The 17,377-nt window shown below is 36.5% G+C and overlaps 1 protein-coding gene across 2 annotated transcripts in view; it reads left to right on the plus strand.

The window, feature by feature from the left end:
- The window catches only part of LOC105470865 (prolyl 3-hydroxylase 2), a 166,037-nt gene that overhangs the window by 12,113 nt on the left and 136,547 nt on the right, over nt 1-17,377 (plus strand). Inside the window, exon 1 of one of the 2 annotated variants that reach the window (XM_071090660.1) lies at nt 7,927-7,948. The exons of the other annotated variant lie outside the window; for it this stretch is intronic. The gene's annotated coding sequence lies outside the window, so the exon portion shown is untranslated. Of the gene's footprint in view, nt 1-7,926; nt 7,949-17,377 lie in introns of those variants that run through there. 2 annotated transcript variants of the gene reach the window in all.

Raw genomic sequence — 17,377 nt, forward strand, 5'->3', positions numbered from 1 at the left:
TATGTGATTATGTAGTGTCAATTCAGAGATGTTTTGTATCAAAACAGTGAAATTAAATATGGGAAAGAAAAATTAAAGATTTACAGGCTGGGCATAGTGACTCACACCAGTAATCTCAGTGCTTTGGGAGGCTGAGGTGGGAGGATCACTTGAGCCCAGGAGTTTGAGGCTGCAGTGAGCCATGATTGCACCACTGCACTCTAGCCAGGGTAACAGAGCAAGACCCTGTCTCAAAAAAGAAAAAGAAAATTATAGTGTGTGAAACCTGCCATTTAAAAAATAAATACTGGTAATTTTTAGGCTGGGCTCAATGCCTCATGCCTGTAATCCCAACACTTTGGGAGGTAGAGGCGGGAAGATTGATTGAGTAAAGGAGTTCAAGACCAACCCCGTCTCCAAAAAAAAAAGTAAAAATAAAATACTGGTAATTTTTAATACTTAGATAGAAAACGGGATAAAAAACAAAAAATACTATTGGAGACAGAGACAGTGAAAAATTTGGAGAATTAATTTAATCAAGTGCAGGCAGTTTTAAGAATAAATTTGACTAATCATAGCTTGTAAAAGAATCTGTACTATTCTGAGGCTTGAAAGAAATGTATGTATAGTAAGGTATGAAACAATGCCTTTTAGGGAATTTTACTAATAGTTATAAAATCTATTACCTCAAAGCTAAATGTAAGTGAATTGTAGCTTTAAAGATTTTTTAAGTTTGATAAGGGAAATGTCATTTTGCCATTTCAGGTTCCTTTGAAATTCTAGGTGAAGCGCCACCTTCCCTTTTACAGTTCTCCAGATTGTTCACCCTCTTTGTGTCTCAATTTCTATCTCGGTGAAAAGATAAATAATAAAAATTACCCAACTCATAGGGTTGATGAAAGGACAAAAGGAGGAAATATCTGTGAAAGTCATTTATGAGGGATAGGATACATAAAATTAGGAGTGAGAAAATGGAGAAATTAAAATCTCTACTCATAGACTGGATTATTCAAACAAAAATGCTATGAAAGCACAACAAGAAGAAAATCTTCTATTGCTTCACACAGCTGAAACACAGGTCAAAGAATCTTCCTACTTTATCAAAATAACTTGGCGAATTATTTTTTACCTCAATAGGTGTAAATGTCTATCTATCTATCTATCTATCTATCTATCTATCTATCTATCTATCTATCATCTATCATCTAAATATATTTCAATAAAGTCATCAAACTAATAACGAAAAATGGTTTGTGTATGTACAGAAAGAATCAGACTAAATATTCATATAGAAAAAATTGTTAGCCTTTGAAGACCATATTATATTATCTTCTTGATGCACTTTGTTTACAAACAGATTATAAAGAAACCTGAAATGGCAAAATGATATTTCCTTTAACAGACTTAAAAAGTCACTGAAATCAAACACTTGATCTTAGTTTTGAAGGCAGTTATTTTTTATGACTATAGTTATTAGTGATAACGGATATTATTGACTATTACTATGTACCTGGCATTATGCTAAAAGCTTTCTGTAAATTTTCTCATCAAGTTCTTTCAACAATCGTAAGATACAAACTCTAGTATATTCTTCACTTTTCAATAGGGATACTGAAGCCCGAAAGATTAAATAATGTGTCAGAGATTATACTGCTAGCAACAGAATCAGAATCTGAATCCAGATTTTTCTGATCACAAATCCTGAGTTGTCATCCACTTCCCATAGCTTGAGTTTTGACATCAAACAGATACATAGTCAAAAAAAGTTCTGACTTATATCAGTTGTCTGAGACTGTATGAAACTTGTCTACATGAATCAGAATTTTCTATCAGGAAAATGGCGATAATCGCACCTATTTTACAAGGTACTTGTGAGAAGTTAAAAAAAAAAAAAAAAAAAGGTTGTTCCTTGCCTCATAGCTTCTAGGCAGGTGGTGAATTTCTAAGAGAAGATGAAGGGCAAAAGAATATTGAGGCAAATATATCATGATATGTGGAGAAACTAATTACATCTATAACAGCTACACAACACTAATGGACACATAAAACAGGCACTTGACCCATTCAGTCTCAGTAACTGGCTTCACGTTCAACACTCTGTGCATTGTAGCACAGACTTACCAGCCTCTTCACCATCAAGATAAAACAAAAATCGTCCTCTTAATGGAAATTCGAGGCTGTGTGTTTGCTATGTTAAGAAATGTTCTTTTCTTTCTTCCCCACTAAATTCTCCCATTCTCTGATTTCAGTTTCCTTGAGATTGTGTCCTCTTCTTTGTATTTTTTTTTTTAAATGGACTCTGTTCAAACACATTCCACATCTTCTCTGTTTCATATTAACAGATAAAATCTCTTCCCACAGACACATCTTGGGAATTTTAAACCTCTTTAAGCCTCCTTCCTACCCTGATTTCTTGTACCCATGGGAGATGACTTAAGTTTGAGAATAAACAAACATTTCTTCATCATAGACACCGAAATGAAACTGCTTTTTGTTTAGCAGTCAGGTAAATGGGAGAGCAGCTCACAAAAAGAAGTAGAGGGTTACTAGTCTAGGAATCAAGCAATTTAGGCTCTTCACCCAGTTGTGTCATAAATAGCTTTCTCTAGTCCTTGGGGTTTGCATTTGGACTAGGGCAGCATTGGGCCAGTTGCTTAATAAGAGCTCTTCTGCATCTGCCAGCGTGAGATGCTAAAATGCTTTAGTGGACTGGTACATCAAGCCAACAGTCTACCTGTGGAAACAGAACATTGATGACATTATAAAATAATGGAATATAAAATGCAATGGACATAAAATAGTTTAAAAGGTTACAGGAAAGGAATGACTTCCAGTGTATCTAATGCTGGTCCTCAACTTGGGGCAGTGAATCACTTTAAAGTAAAACTTGAAAAGGAGTTACACAATGGTACTTTAAGAGGACAGAATAAATTAGGCCATGTTCAAGAAAGACAAAGAAGATAGATAAAAGACTCAAACCATATATGAGAAACAGCTGATATAGAGGATGAGTAAGCTAATGAAGAAAAGACAAGCAACAAGAAAAAAAATCTCCTTTTGGAGGTTCAAAAAAGATTATCATTTGAGGCGATTATTCCTGATCTTTATGGCACTGAAGAATGGAAGTGTTAGGACCAAGTAACAGAAATTACGGAAAACAAGATCTTGGCTCAAATATGAAAGAGTTTCCTAACACTAAGAGCTATTCTGAGATCTAATAGGAAGTCCTAGAAGGTGTTCAAACATGAGTCAAACAAACACCTAACGTAGAGGTTGTATTTAAGGTGCAAGCACCAGAGTGATGTTGAAAATAGTGAGATTGAAAATATTTTCCAATCCAAAGTCTATAAGACTCCATGATTTTGTGAAGTGAAACTTTGTCTTGTACCCACAGAAGGGATCATTGAAGTCTTTTTCATTGAAAAAGTCGTACAGTTTTCTATCTTGCTTTTGAATTCAAGTTAATGTATTTTAGGCCATGGTTACCAGCCTACTCCCTATAAATAATTACATAATGCAAAAAAGAAAAGAGGAAAAAACAGTACCAAGGCCCTAAAACGCACATGCCAGAACACGCGTGCATGCAATATTTAGCAGCAATAATATCCACATGCGTGATTGACATCAGTCCTCTGATTTTTGACTCATGTCTCCATGAGATGACATCTGAGATGGATTTAGTTGTGGTTACATAGTACCGCTGGGGGTTTTAAGTTAAATTTATTGCAACTGATCGGGACATCCATGCTTAGGAATTGAAAGTAGATATGCTTCTCTGAGCAAATATATTGTGATATACTAAGTAAAAGCAAGTTCATTTATAGAGGCTTTGCAATCCTATTCTGATTTGCTGTCCAGAGGCCAATCTTTAAACCTGGTGATGTACTACACTGTAGTTCATTTCTCAAACTTTTATACTGTTAAAGAAATTTAAAGGGTATTAAAATATTAAATGTTTTAAGATAATATTTAAAGAATCCCTTTATCCAGCTCCCTCCTCTTTGAAGTTCTTCCCTCACTCTCTAGTTGGGAGAGGAGGAGTGCCCTGGTACCACCACTGGAGTGGAGGGGAATGGGTGGAAGTCCATGCTGTCTCTTGGACCAGCTGACATAAAGGTGAATTGAGCCATGGTTTTTGCCCCATGCTGTTTGGCTGGAGTAGAATAGATATTATTATAAATATTTCTGTTCTGCTATGCCTAATCCTTTGACTAGAGAGAGCATGGTTTCTAAACAATCTTTGAATGATGATGATGATGAATATAATTTGGAATGGATATGATTTCAGATCTCTAGCAGAGTTTTGTTACCAATACTTTACCACAAAAAGCTACTGGAGGAGGGGCACAGTGGCTCACCCCTGCAATCCCAGCACTTTGGGAAGCTGAGGCTGGCGGATCACTTGAGGTCACGAGTTCAAGACCAGCCTGGCCAGCACAGTGAAACCCTGTCTCTACTAAAAATGCAAAAATTAGCCAGACGTCGTGGTGGGCACCTGTAATCCCAGCTAGCTGGGAGGCTGAGGCACGAGAATCAGTTGAACCTGGGAGGCGGACGTTGCAGTGAGCCGAGATTGCACCACTGCACCCCAACCTCGGTGACAGAGTAAGACTTCATCTATAAAAAGAATAAAAGGCTACTGAAAAACCTTTCTAATGTTGAGTAAAAATCTCTAAGTCAACTTTGTCACCACCACTAAATCAACCATGAGTAGGTGAACTGGATTGTGCTATAGTTCATGTCAAGTTGTTAAGGGTTCTTTCCTACCTCTGCCTTAGAAGTACGGAGAAGTCCCAGAGCTCTTTCAGCCTTGCCACCAGCCTGCCCTTTCCCTTGTTTATGTGTCCGTAGATGAGGCTCCTCTAGGACACTGTGATTTAACTCTTGGTAAATAAATACAGATTCGATTGTCCTGGTCCACTTTCCCAATAGGATAGTTAGCAAAGGTTTCCCTAATGTGTTATTTATGGAAAATCAATTTACTCAGAGTTTGGAATAGGAAAAAAAGTTTCTAAGTGATGATTTTTTTCCTGTAACCCGTTGTTTCAGATTAAGTGTGATAGTCTTATGATCAATACCTCCTAAATTCCAGATCATTATGTGTGAATCTTTGACCTAAACATTTACATATGGCTGATAGTACTATCTGAGTCTTGGACGTGATGGAAACTCATTCTTGTTGAATTTGAATTGTCAGTTCTCCTAGGACATAGGTTTGCCCATATGCTTTTACACATAGCTATTTCGAAAACTAGCACACCTCAGAAATATTGCAGGTTTGGTTCCAGACCATTGCAATAAAGCAAGCCTCACAATTTTTATTTTTTGGTTTCCCAGTGCATATAAAATTTGTGTTGACATTATAATTTAGTCTATTAAGTATGCAATAATATTATGTCTAAAAAACAATGTACATACCTTAATTTTAAAAAATACTTTATTGCTAAAAATTATCTGAGCCTTCAGCAAGATACAGTCTTTTTGCTGGTGGACAGTCTTATCTCCGTGTTGGTGGCTGGTGACTGATCAGGTTGGTGGTTACTGTAAGCTGGAGTGACTATGGCATTTAAAACAAAAACGAAAACAAAAAAACAAAGTTTGTCCCATTAATTAACTCTTCCTTTTATGAGCACTTTCTCTGTAGCATACTATGCTGTTTGATAGTGTTTTACTCACAGTAAACTTCTTTCCAAAGTGGTCAATTCTTTCAAACCCTGCCACTGCTTTATCAACTAACTTTATGTAATATTCTAAATCTTTTGTTGTCATTTCAGCAGTGTTCACTGCATCTTCACCAGGGGTAGTTTCCACATCAATAAACCACTTTTTTTGCTCATTCTTAAGAAGCAACTTTTTATCTGTTCGAGTTTTACTATAAGATTTCAGTAATTAACTAACATCTTCAGGCTCCACTTCTTATTTTAGTTCTCTTGCTATTTCTACCACACTTCCATTACTTTCTCCACTGAAATCTTGAATTCCTCGAAATCATCCGTGAGAGTTGGAATCAACTTCTTCCAAACTTCTGTTAATGTTGGTATTTTGACCTTCTCCTTATGAATCACGAATGCTATTAATGACATCTAGAATGGTAAATCCTTTCCAGAAAGTTTTCAGTTTACTTTGCCCAGATCCACCAGAGGAATCACTGTCTACTGCAGTCATAACCTTACAAAGTGTATTTCTTAAATAATAAGACTTGAAAATCAAAGTTACTCCTCTATTGCAGGCTGCTGAATGGATGTTATGTTGGTAAGCATGAAAACGACATTAATCTCTTTGTTCGTCTCCATCAGAGCTCTTGGGTGACTAGGAGCATTGTCAATTAGCCGTAATATTTTGAAAGAAATCTTTTATTCTGAGCAGATAACAGTAGGTTTAAAATACTCAGTAAACCATACTGTAAACAGATATGCTGTCATCTAGTCTTCGTTATTCTATTTATAGAGCACAAGCATAGTAGATTTAGCATAATTCTTAAGGGCCCTGGGATTTGGGGGATGGTAAATGAACATTGGTTCAAGTTAAAGTCACCAGCTGGATTAGCTCTAACAGGACAGCCAGTCTATCCTTTGAAGCTTTAACATCAGTATTTAACTTATTTTTCTCTAGCTAAGAAAGTCCTATGTGACATCTTCTTCCAAGAAGATGTTTTATCTACAATGAAAATTTGTTGTTTAGTGCAGCCACTTTTATTAATTATTTTAGCTAGATCTTCTGGATAACTTGTTGCAGCTTCCACATTAACACTTGCCGCTTCATCTTGCACTTTCGTGTTATGACGACGGCTTCTTTTTTTAGACCTCGTGACCCAACTTCTGCTTGCTTCAGACTTTTTTCCTGCAGCTTCCTCAGCTCTCTCAGCCTTCCCTGAATTGAAGAGAGTTCGACTCTTGCCCTGAATTAGGCTTTGGTTTTAAGGAATGTTGTGGCTGATTGGATTTTCTATCCAGACCACTAAAGCTTTCTCCATATCAGCAATAAGGCCGTTTCACTTTCTTCTCGTTCCCGTGTTCACCGTAGCAGCATTTTTCATTTCCTTCAATCGCTTTTTTTTTTTTGCATTCACAATTTGGTGAACTGATGCAAGAAACCTAGCTTTTATTCTATGTTGGCTTTTGACCTGTCTTCCTCAGTAAACTTAATCATTTTTAGTTTTTAATTTAAAGTGAGAGACATGTGACTCTTCACTTAACTAGAACCCTTAGAGCCATTGTGGGATTATTCATTGGCCTAATTTCAGTATTGTTGTGTCTCAGGGAATAGGGAGGCCTGAGGAGAGGGAGAGAGACAGGTGAGTGGTGAGTTGATAAAGCCGTCAGAACACACACAACATTTTTCTATTAAGTTTGCCATCTTATATAGGTGTGGTTTGTGGGGCCTGAACCAATTACAATAGTAACATCAAAGATCAGTTATCACAGATCATCATAACAGTAATGATAACTCTGAAAAAGCTTAAAATATTGTGAGAATGACCACAATGTAACATGGAGACATGGGGTGAGCGCATGCTGGTGGAAAAGTGGCGCTGAAAGGCTCGCCTTCAAAGCGATTGAAGGAAATGAAAACTGCTGCTACGGTGAACACGGGAACGAGAAGAAAGTGAAACGGCCTTATTGCTGATATGGAGAAAGATTTAATGGTCTGGATAGAAAATCCAATCAGCCACAACATTCCTTAAAACCAAAGCCTAATTCAGGGCAAGAGTCGAACTCTCTTCAATTCAGGGAAGGCTGAGAGAGCTGAGGAAGCTGCAGGAAAAAAGTCTGAAGCAAGCAGAAGTTGGTTCATGAGGTCTAAAAAAAGAAGCCGTCGTCATAACATGAAAGTGCAAGATGAAGCGGCAAGTGTTAATGTGGAAGCTGCAACAAGTTATCCAGAGGCCTGATGCAAGGTTGCCACAAGCCTTCAATTTGTGGAAAACAGTATCTGGAAAGTGTGGTAAAATGAAGCACAATCAAAAGAGGTATGCCTGTACTTACACACTTCAAAAATACCATTTTCTGCCCTTGATCAGAGTTTTGTAAAGACAGATCTTTCATGATGATACCAACTTCATAGGTCGATTTGAGAATAATAGCATGAAATTGGGTGGAACATCTCGGAAACTGTATTAGAGGAAGGAATATAGAAAGTGTGGCTCTAGTTTTAATTATGTCGCTAACTCTGTAGGGCTTTATAATAGTTAACCTTTTCTTGGCCTCAGTGTCTTCTTTAATAAACTGAGGTGATTGTAATGTATAATCTTGGAAGTCTCTGCCAGCTTCAATGTATCTTAATATTTGGCAGAATATTTCCTCTGATAAAAAAATTTATTACATGCTACTAAACTGTGAAACAGCAGTTGTTCATTTCTCGTTTTGATCTTAATAAATCCTTGTATCTTATCCTCAATACCAAAAACTGTGACATTTAAACATTAAGATAATAAGCTTAGGAAATACAAAATATTGAATATATTGTAGAGAAAAGTGACCTTGGCAAGCCCTATGCAATCATGGAAGTGATTTTGTGTGTGTGTGTTGGTGGGGGGAGCGGGGACGGGGTTTTGCTTTCGTCACCCAGGCTGGAGTGCCATGGCATGATCTCGGCTCACTGCAACCTCTGCCTACCCGGTTCAAGCAATTCTCCTGCTTCAGCCTCCCAAGTAGCTGAGATTACAAGTGCCCACCACCACACCTGGCTAATTTTTGTATTTTTAGTAGAGATGGAGGTTCGCCATGTTGGGCTGGCCGGTCTCGAACTCCTGACCTCAGGTTATCCACCCACCTCAGCCTCCCAGAGTGCTGGGATTACAGGCATGAGCCACTGCGCCCAGCCAAAAGTGATCTTTCATAGCAGTGTCAGAGTTCTGAAGAAATATTCTAGTTTCATCACTCAATTCTACAATTAGCCTCAGTACCTCTTCCTCTTAACTTTAGTGTTAAAGTATTGTACCTGCCACACAGTTCTGCAGACTCTGCTCTGAAATGATATAAACCAATGGTTAATGTTCAACTTTCTTCACAATTTTCCTTATTTTCCATAATGCTAAAAAAGATGAAGATACGTATTGTTAATACCAACTTTTTTTCTACGAGTAAAGCAGTTTATGGATTGTCATTCAGGTAAGACTTCTTATTAGAAATGTGCTTTTTTGCTGCACAAAAACGGTCAGTTCTGTATCATTCTTTATTGGAACGAACCTTGGTTCAACACATCTATGTTTTGATTTACACAATATTGTGAATTAAACCAGAGCAACAGAATCTTTCTTGCTATGTGATAAAGAAACAAGAAGTTTTTGCTGATAAAACCTTTATAAAAATATAAAGCTTTAGTGATAAAGAAAAAAGAAGTTATTCCCCGTATATACCTGGCATGTATACCGGTTGTCCAAATGTAATTCTTCTCTCATGGTTTGTCCAACTATAAAGCAATATCTGTTGTATCTAAACATGTGGTAGTAATTGTCTTTCCCCATTGTGTGTATTATATTATATTATATTATATTATGTGATATTCTACAACGTCATTTGAAGATGAAATTTTGCCAGAAGTGTATTCTTCTTTCCACTCATAATTTGTTGTTCATGTTGAGGCATTTTTTACAAGCTTCCTGGCAATAATATTTAATGTAAATATTTTTGCTGTAAGAAGTGAAACTTTACAAAATGTTTTTATTAGTTAAATGACTTTTAGATCTAGTATTTGTTATCATTTTTATATCTACTATTAGGCTTCAGTAAATCATGAAAGAACACTTTTTCTTAAAAAAAAAAACAACAGAGCTACAGCAAAATATGGCAATGGCATTAAAACTGCAAATTTTATAAAAGTAAACAACATTGTATCAATATTAAGTAAGCAAGATTAAATAAACCTTGACAACTAAGTGGTACATGACAGAAAATGCCTGAGAGAATCCAGTGAAGAGCTTGTATGACCTTAAGAATGTCATAATTATTAAGAATATAATGGGATTGCTAAGAAAATCATAATTAAACTTGCATATTAATTCTGTGGAATACACCTAAACCAAATCATTTTTAAGTTTGAAACTGTTGGTGGTCCATGTAATAAATTATGAATGATCAATATATTTTGAGAAACACTGATCTAGAGAAATAAATGAAAACCTGTTTTTTGATTAGGGACGAGTTACTCGAAGTCTCTTTTGCCTCTGTTTTCTCATCCGGAAAGGAGGGGTAAATGACAGTGGCACTGCGAGAATTTCATTAGTGAATACAAGTTAGGCACTTAGAATACTAACAGCTTATAGTAAGCACCAGTAAATAATAATTGTTATTGGTGTTATCATTATCATTGTTCTAATGGGCTATCATCTATTATCCTGTCTCATTTGTATCAACTAAGGAAAATTATGACTGTTGTCACTTTCAGACCTCATCTCTTAATTTTCAATTTTGTAGCATGAGATTAACCTATTGTCATTTAACCTAAATTGTACACAATCTGATTATAAAACAATAATAGCGATTCCACAGATCTCTGCAAAAGTCGTAAATTTTTTGGAAACTTAGTTTCCCTTTCTGTAAAATGGGGGCTACTAATATTGATTATGGAACAAGTTTGCAGTAAGGACTAAGGAAAGTATTTTGAAATGTTCAAGTTTTATACAAATGTAATGTATACAAATATAATGTATACATTTTACATGATTGTAAAGTTATTTCTCATTTATATGAGAATTTGCATAGCTTAAAATTGTTTCATTTTTTAAAAATTACTTTTACCTTATTAATAAAACATATTTTTTATTTTTCACCACACTAATTGCTTATTTTTACTTTAACAATGACAATACCCATACTAGCCACAAAGCTTAATGTGACCTAAAGTATTTTTTCAAATGCTATTGCGCTTGCATAAATCAGACATGGATAGTGCAGACACAGAGAGCATATGTAAGGGTTTTTGGGGGGCCTTGAAATGTTTAAGGCTTCTGACCTCCTTTAATACATTCCAGACTCATGCATGCCTTTAGCCTGGGGGGGTGTGAGTGGGGGATGGAAGCTGCTGCTTAAAACAACACTTCCAGTAGGAATGGTTTGATAAGGCCAATGGTTAGAATATTTGCAGCTTCTTGTTTTGAATTCTTATGATAATATCCACTCCCAAAGATTTTGTAGCAATCCAACAACAATAAAACAATTTTACTGTTGTGGGTAATCCAACAACAATAAAAATTAGATTTTCAAGTAAGACTTTGTAGATATGATACCTGAGGCAGAAAGAAAGAAGGGGAATATGTACCTGTGAGGGAGGTCTGAATTGGCCCCAGAGCACAGTATGTGGGGGCCTCATGGTTTTTCATGTCATAGCAGGTATAATCATAAGTTTTGTTTTGTTTTATTTTTTAGTCCATAGTTTGTTTGTTTGTAGGTATAAGTCAGTCTCTTATTGACTTCTTTATTGAACTATACAGGAGACACCAGCAACATTATTTCTGATTTTCAAATATATGGGAAGAATCAGTATTGGGAAAATCATAGCAGTTTTTTTGATTGTTTGTTTTACTTTAAGTAATGCAGCACATCTGTGAGAGTCAGTGCTTGCATGGTATGTTCCAGCACTCAGTTTTACATTGATTCTCCTTGCTTTTGAATGGTGACAATTACAGTGAGAAGGAAGATAATCACCTCTCATGTTTGCATCATGCTCTGAAATTCATGCTCTGAAACTTCATCACACACATCTTCCCTTCCTCACGAGAGCCCTATGAGAAATCGGAGGTTTAGGGACTTGTCCAGTCAGACGCCGAGAGTGTGACAGGACTATGGCTCAGTAGAGAAGTTTCCTGACTCCAAGGCCAGTGCTCTTGCCAAAATGTCACAGTTGCTGTCTGTTCAGATTTGAAGTTCTTTGTAGACACAAAACTACAAACTAATAAATTTCTTTCAAGGCTCTCATCTCTCATGATGCTGCTTTTATCTTTTCATAAAAAGTTGTCTTTTCATGATGCTGTCTTTATCTTTTCTGATAGGTGGTATTTCTAAGCTGAAGAGATTATAATTTAGCAATTCACCCCACTCTTTAATATATGGAAACCTTTTGGCCTTGTTGGGTGTCTCTGCTCATTGATCTGTGATAGGCATGGAAGAAGGTGGGTGTGAGAATACTATTTCCAGCCAGTTGCTAACACAGTCACATGACTGAATGTGGGATTACCCAAAAACTTTTTTCCATCTGAAGTGAAAGCTACACCCTTCTCTTTGTTTCTTAAGCATCCTGAATGTATTAGTTCATTTTCACACTGCCATATATGGACTACCTGAGACTGGGTCATTGATGAAAAAAGGAAGTGTAATTGACACAATTCCACAGGAAGCATGGGTAGGAGGCCTCAGGAAACATACAATCATAGTGAAAGGCAAATGGGAAGCAAGCACGTGTTACCATGGCAAAGCAGGAGAGAGAAAGAGTGAAGCGGGGAGTTCAAACCACCAGATCTTGTGAGAATTCACTCACTGTCATGAGAACAGCAAGGGGGGAATCAGCCTCCATGATCTGATCACCGCCCACCAGGCCCCTTCTCCAGTTCAACATGAGATTTGGGCAGGGACACAAATCCACATCGTATCACTGAATAATATTTCCAGTCGTTCATTATTGTACTTAAAGGAAATGGCAGTTGTATGGGCCTAGGTCTATTTGTCGGGTTCTTGGCGTATGTTTGCGTTGTTTGTAAACATTCTGTTTGTGCTCTGTGTGCACACTGATGTGCAGTGCTGTGTTTCATTCCCTAATCAGTTAAAGGACTACATGATTTTCAGAATCCAAGATAGGGCATCAAAAGAGATGGTTTACAATGAGACAGGATTTTGTTGTTGTTGTTGTCTTTTATGCTATATTTACTTGCCTTTCGCTTGAGTCATAGTGAGTTAGAATTACAACTTGTTTTTGTTTTTTAGTTTCCCTCTCAATTGACATATCTTCATGGACTTAGCTCTCTCTTATTGTTGCTCACTGTGGAACCCAACAGAAATTTGAAATTAAATTCTCCTCATAAACTTCTGGGTGAGATTTTTTTTGTTTGCTTACATTGCAGAATTGTAAGCAAAATGTTGAATGTTGTATAATTCTTTTTAGTGTAGATATAGGTTCATTGCTTACCATTTTGAGATGATAATCTTTTTATATATATATATATATTTTTTTTTTTTTGAGACAATTTATCTTTAAGACATGGGTCAACTTCAAGTTCCTGTATATAGGTGTGTAAATTTGGGTTAGATATTTAATGTCTGTAAGACTCAGGTTTGTCACCTGTAAAATGAACATAATAATAAGTCTCAGTTTTCATGTCTGTACAATGAGCAACTTCTAAAAATGTTTTAATAATTAAATAAGCTAATGCATATAAAATGCTTAGATATGACTGTCGAAACATAAGCATAAAGCACATGTTAACGTTTCTGTTAAAACTAATGGATCTTGCTTTGGGAAATACTGGCTCTATTCTTTTACTAAGTTTTCAAACTTGTGATATTGATTATATTTGGCTTGGCTATGGCAGAATTGTCTTGATACAATGACATAATTGTGGATGATCAGTCAAAAAATCTGAATAATTGTTCTAGTCATTCCTTTTCTAGCTGTCTAACTTTGGACCAGTCATTTACACCTCTGAGTCTTGTTTCTTTTGTCTTCTAGTGAAGACAAGCAGTCCTCTCCCTTTGTAGGATGAACAGAAGGATGTTTCTTTGTGTTGGCTGTGTTAAGTGTTTTGCAAATTGCAAAGTACTATATATGTCTTTTTATTATCTCAGCTTTATCAGTTCCTGTTTTGGGTTGGGCAGAATATCAGAGAGACCCAGTAACCCGCTGTTGTTGGTATATTGTACTTAAGCACAACCAGATTGTTACATCAAGGCTATGAGCTTGAGTCAGCCTTTCCAAGGCCACCATTGTCCCAATGGTTATGGAGCTGTGCCTGGGTTCTGTGGAACCTGTAGGGAAAATGTGAATCAGTGGACTGTTTTACTTGGCTGCTAAATTTGGTTCACTGTTTCATAAATCAGAACAAGTCTGTCTAGAATGGTTCTGGTTGCCATCAGCAACCAAGGTCATAGAATTCAAGGACATCAGACATGTAAGAGAAATGGAAAATAACTTTTCAAAGTAATGCCTTCTGCAAGAATCCCGAGGCTACTTGCAATACTAAACAAAGCTAAATAGAAACTATAACTTTAAGCTTGGAATTTCCTGCTTGTCACTTGGATGTTGTCACCAGGATGTGGTCCAAGATTTTGCTTTCCTGGGTGGAAGAAATAGTATCAGTATTGGATTACTGATTAGTGTCATTGCAATTTATATAGCTCCATAGTTCCAGTCAATAGAGCAGATGTTAATTTTTCCAGAGAAACACATTCTCCATTCTGGTTTTACAGTATATCAGATTTTCAGCTATTGCTCTGTATCAGCGTTTGTGGAATTCTTAGAATTAATCAAAATTATTTTAGTTTATACTACATGGCACCACCTTTTTATTCTTGGGAGCCAACTTGATAGTGGGAAAAGGATGTGAAATTTTTATCATATAAAATGAAAACTGAATGACTTCATGAGAATTTTTCAGTGAACCATTTAAACTTATAGCATATAATCTTCAATTTTAATGAAATTTTCATTAATGATTAATATGGTGAATTTTTATAAAACTTACTAAAAAAGCCACCAGCACATTAATTATTTTCAGTGTATCTACTGCAAATCGTTTTGACAACAATGTTAAACCAAACCCAAAACAAAGCAAACAAACACTATAAATAGTAGCAATCACTTTGTTTCTTCCACTCAGTTACATTTTCAGCAGTACCATTTACTCTCTCTCTTCTTCATCCTGGATGCCTTTGATGACTTCAGTTTCTGGCTTGTGGTTCATTACGATCCTTCCTTTTTGTCCACTCTCCAGCTACCAATGCCTGTGAATTCAACAACTATGAGGACACTGCCTTAATAATTTTCCTTTAATTTTCTCATATTTCTTTGTTTGATTTCACCCTTACTAGCTGTCCAGAAGAACTTTCCTCTATGGCCTTCACTCCTCTTTCCCTTTCTCTCCAGACCAACCTCCAACTCATGGTCAACCTCTTTAGCTATTCACTTGTATAGAAGCGTAGGGCCATTTGTATTGCAATCAGGATTGATGATCATTCTTTTCCTCAACTGTCTGTCTTGTCGAGCTTTACAGCACTCAACCACTGTTTACTGAGCACTGCAGACAAATGACACAGAGCTATGTCTCTGCCGTCTACTATGTATTGGTACTGCATGATCACAGCTAAGGTTTTAGAGTTGTTTATCAATTTTCTATTATCGTTGCTTAATATTTTTTCTTAGAATTGATGTCAGAATTATTTCTACTTCTCAAACTGTATCCCTTCATTCTTTTCATGATTTTGTCTCCCACACTACTAAGGAAAGCTCTAATAAAGCGAGGAATTTAGGGTGGTGAATTGGGATAGGAGAAGAGAGGTCACATGTATGAGACACTAAGCAGGTGAAATTAATAGCTATTTGTATCATTTTTGGGGGAGATTAGAAAGTAAAGGAAGGGGATCAGAATTGACTCGGATATTTAAAGCCTGGGTGATTGATGGATTGTGATTCTATGAGCAAAAACAAGAACTACAGGAGCGGATGTAGAATGGGAAGGAAGGATATTATTTTCCTTTGCCACTTCTTTTCCGCTTTGTCCTTTTAAAAGTCTCATTATTTTTGCCTAATTGCCTTAAATAACATAGAAAAATTTACTGCTTGAAATGAATGAGCTTTCAAAATAAAAGGGCACATACCAGTGTGACTGAAAAGAGTTCAGATCCTGGCTTCCTGAAAGAATGATCCTCTTAATAAGGCAGCTGTAAGCTCTCTAATGCTGGATAACTAGAACAGCACTCTGCCTTTGGAAAAATGCCATAAGTCCCTTGCACTTTTCCTTATTTTTAAAGATACCCATGTAAGCGAGATGCACCTCTTAATGAGAGTATTTTCTAGACTTTGTTCCTTGCCTTAAGCACCAGCTATTTTGCTAAGCAACTGTCTTCTTGGAGGGCTTTGCTTTTTAGCAAACCAAAGATTGCCAAAGATTGACAGAGTTGGTGAGGAAGTGACTCATGGCATTGGGGTTATTTTAGTATAAACTACTTGCCCTGAGTACATGGTCCTTGTATATTATTTCAGCTGAAATATTTCTCCTTTGATAGAAATATAGAGTTGCTAAGACCAACTGGATTTTTGTTTGTTTGTTTGTTTGTTTTGAGACGGAGTTTCGCTCTTGTTGCTCAGGCTGGAGTGCAGTGGTGCAATCTTGGCTCACTGCAACCTCCATCTCCCAGGTTCAAGCGATTCTCCCGCCTCAGCCTCCCGAGTAGCTGGGATTACAGGCGTGCACCACCACTCCCCGGCTAATTTTGTATTTTTAGTAGAGACAGGGTTTCTCCACGTTGGTCAGGCTAGTCTGGAATTCCCGACCTCAGGTGATCCGCCCGCCTCAGCCTCCCAGAGTGCTGGGATTACAGACGTGAGCCACTGTGCCCGGATCTATAGTGTTTTCTTTAATATCTCAGCCTCTGTGTATGTAACCTTTCCTACTTCACAGAGAATATCAAAACAAAACAAAAGAAACAAATATGGCATTTCCAACATCTCTTTGCTTTTGTACTGTCAGCATACTGTTTTCCTCTGCCAGGCTGTGTACTCTTTAAAAAGTCTCATTTGTCATCATTCTTTTCAGAATTATCTGGTAGTCTATTTGTTAAGGATCTGGCTTGTGCCATCTTTACTTTGAAACTTATTTTGATTGGTATTTTTAAAGAAAACTTTCCAGTATAATCTATATAAACAAATAACCATTTATAGACATTAAGATATATCATTTTATAACCTAAATTGTCACCTATGCTAAATTGATATTGTAGTAACACTTCCTTTCTTTTCTTAGTAGTACTGGGAAATAGTCTGGGACATCCTATTATATTATTTCATTAACTATGAATTATGCAGAAGTGTGAAGTTGAGAGTGTGTATTCATTAAAATAAGTTAATGTTAAGGTAACAAATGTGTCCACTTCGTGTTTCCATATGGCAATCAGGACTCTTAGAACCACTTCCATCAATCTGAATGCTTTATATCAGACCAGAAAGCATTTCGCAAATTTGAGCTTAATGCTTTACCTTGGCAAACACAATCCAGAAGCTAAAATTGTCTCCACAAATCCAAATCAATACTAAAAGCCAACACATAATTTTTGGATTACTTGCCTTTTGATTTTTTTGTGGCTGACATTCCTCTTCATTTGCACAATAAAAACCTAGCTTTGATATTTATTTTATTTATAGAACAAACATTATATTCCAAATAAGACTGAATACCTGTGTTGGCAGGTAGAAA

The sequence above is a fragment of the Macaca nemestrina genome, chromosome 2 (assembly GCF_043159975.1).
Source record: "Macaca nemestrina isolate mMacNem1 chromosome 2, mMacNem.hap1, whole genome shotgun sequence".
Taxonomy (NCBI): domain Eukaryota; kingdom Metazoa; phylum Chordata; class Mammalia; order Primates; family Cercopithecidae; genus Macaca; species Macaca nemestrina.